The following is a 2,452-nucleotide window of genomic DNA, read 5'->3' as shown; positions in this document are numbered from 1 at the left end:
GCCTTAGTAGCGCAGCTAACGCGTGAAGTTGACCGCCTGGGGAGTACGGTCGCAAGATTAAAACTCAAAGGAATTGACGGGGACCCGCACAAGCGGTGGATGATGTGGATTAATTCGATGCAACGCGAAAAACCTTACCTACCCTTGACATGTCTAGAAGGCCGAAGAGATTTGGCTGTGCTCGCAAGAGAACTGGAACACAGGTGCTGCATGGCTGTCGTCAGCTCGTGTCGTGAGATGTTGGGTTAAGTCCCGCAACGAGCGCAACCCTTGTCATTAGTTGCTACGAAAGGGCACTCTAATGAGACTGCCGGTGACAAACCGGAGGAAGGTGGGGATGACGTCAAGTCCTCATGGCCCTTATGGGTAGGGCTTCACACGTCATACAATGGTCGGGACAGAGGGTAGCCAACCCGCGAGGGGGAGCCAATCCCAGAAACCCGATCGTAGTCCGGATCGCAGTCTGCAACTCGACTGCGTGAAGTCGGAATCGCTAGTAATCGCGGATCAGCATGTCGCGGTGAATACGTTCCCGGGTCTTGTACACACCGCCCGTCACACCATGGGAGTGGGTTTTACCAGAAGTAGTTAGCCTAACCTTCGGGGGGGCGATTACCACGGTAGGATTCATGACTGGGGTGAAGTCGTAACAAGGTAGCCGTATCGGAAGGTGCGGCTGGATCACCTCCTTTCAGAGCTACGTGCTCGTGTTAAGTGTCCACTCTTATCGGTTGTTTGATATAGCTGGGATTGGTAGTGAGCGCAGGAAAGAGGGATTCCTCCCTGGGGCTTGCGATCGATGCTACTGGTCCGAAGAAGGTTTTGGGTCTGTAGCTCAGCTGGTTAGAGCACCGTCTTGATAAGGCGGGGGTCGTTGGTTCGAGTCCAACCAGACCCACCAAGGTATTTTACGCAAGCGATTGTGTGGGATATGGGGGTGTAGCTCAGCTGGGAGAGCGCCTGCTTTGCAAGCAGGATGTCATCGGTTCGATCCCGTTCACCTCCACCACGGATTTTTGGGTGGAATGGCAGAGTTCAACTCTTAGTACCGCGCGCGGTGTTAAGAGTTGGGTTTTGATCCAACAGCTATATATGTTCTTTAACAATTTGGAAGAAGCACAACGAAAATGTACTCATGTAGTAGTCGGCGAGTCCGATGAAATGAGTACGGGTTGTGATTGCATTATTTTTGTTCCAAGTACTCAAGCTTGGTAATCGGTTCGCGCCGGTTATCAACTAACAGCTTTGAAAGACTTATGAACGGCACAAACGCTAAGTAACGAGTGTCCTATAGCCTACAGCGTTATAGGATCAAGCGACTAAGTGCATATGGTGGATGCCTTGGCGATCACAGGCGATGAAGGACGTAGTAGCCTGCGAAAAGCTACGGGGAGCTGGCAAACAAGCTTTGATCCGTAGATATCCGAATGGGGAAACCCACTCCCTCTGGGAGTATCCCTGGCTGAATACATAGGCCAGTGGAAGCGAACCGGGTGAACTGAAACATCTCAGTAGCTCGAGGAAAAGAAATCAACCGAGATTCCGAAAGTAGTGGCGAGCGAAATCGGAAGAGCCTTTACGTTTTAGCATGCAAGATAATCGAAGGGGATGGAAAGCCCCGCCGTAGCAGGTGATAGCCCTGTAGATGAAATCTTGTGTGTGGAACTAAGCGTAAGAGAAGTAGGGCGGGACACGTGAAATCCTGTTTGAAGATGGGGGGACCATCCTCCAAGGCTAAATACTCCTGACTGACCGATAGTGAACCAGTACCGTGAGGGAAAGGCGAAAAGAACCCCGGAAGGGGAGTGAAATAGATCCTGAAACCGTATGCATACAAACAGTAGGAGCGGACTTGTTCCGTGACTGCGTACCTTTTGTATAATGGGTCAGCGACTTACATTCAGTGGCAAGCTTAACCGAATAGGGAAGGCGTAGCGAAAGCGAGTCCGAATAGGGCGTTCAGTCGCTGGGTGTAGACCCGAAACCAGATGATCTATCCATGGCCAGGTTGAAGGCACGGTAACACGTGCTGGAGGACCGAACCCACTAATGTTGAAAAATTAGGGGATGAGCTGTGGATAGGGGTGAAAGGCTAAACAAATCTGGAAATAGCTGGTTCTCTCCGAAAACTATTTAGGTAGTGCCTCGCATATTACTGCAGGGGGTAGAGCACTGTTATAGCTAGGGGGTCATGGCGACTTACCAAACTATGGCAAACTCCGAATACCTGCAAGTACAGTGCGGGAGACAGAGCACCGGGTGCTAACGTCCGGACTCAAGAGGGAAACAACCCAGACCGCCAGCTAAGGTCCCAAATTATCGCTAAGTGGGAAACGAAGTGGGAAGGCATAGACAGTCAGGAGGTTGGCTTAGAAGCAGCCATCCTTTAAAGAAAGCGTAATAGCTCACTGATCGAGTCGTCCTGCGCGGAAGATGTAACGGGGCTAAGCGA

At 51.2% G+C, this 2,452-nt stretch overlaps 2 non-coding genes across 2 annotated transcripts; both read left to right on the top strand.

Annotated features, from left to right (window-relative positions):
- Positions 1-824: 824 nt before the first annotated feature.
- On the top strand, positions 825-898 carry TRNAI-GAU. Its single transcript has one exon. It is a non-coding gene; the product is annotated as a tRNA-Ile (tRNA).
- A 35-nt stretch (positions 899-933) lies between these two features.
- On the top strand, positions 934-1,006 carry TRNAA-UGC. The gene has a single exon. It is a non-coding gene; the product is annotated as a tRNA-Ala (tRNA).
- Positions 1,007-2,452: the final 1,446 nt, after the last annotated feature.

This window comes from Vigna radiata, unplaced genomic scaffold (assembly GCF_000741045.1).
Source record: "Vigna radiata var. radiata cultivar VC1973A unplaced genomic scaffold, Vradiata_ver6 scaffold_1200, whole genome shotgun sequence".
Taxonomy (NCBI): Eukaryota; Viridiplantae; Streptophyta; class Magnoliopsida; order Fabales; family Fabaceae; genus Vigna; species Vigna radiata.
This window is presented reverse-complemented; position numbering and strand designations above follow the sequence as displayed.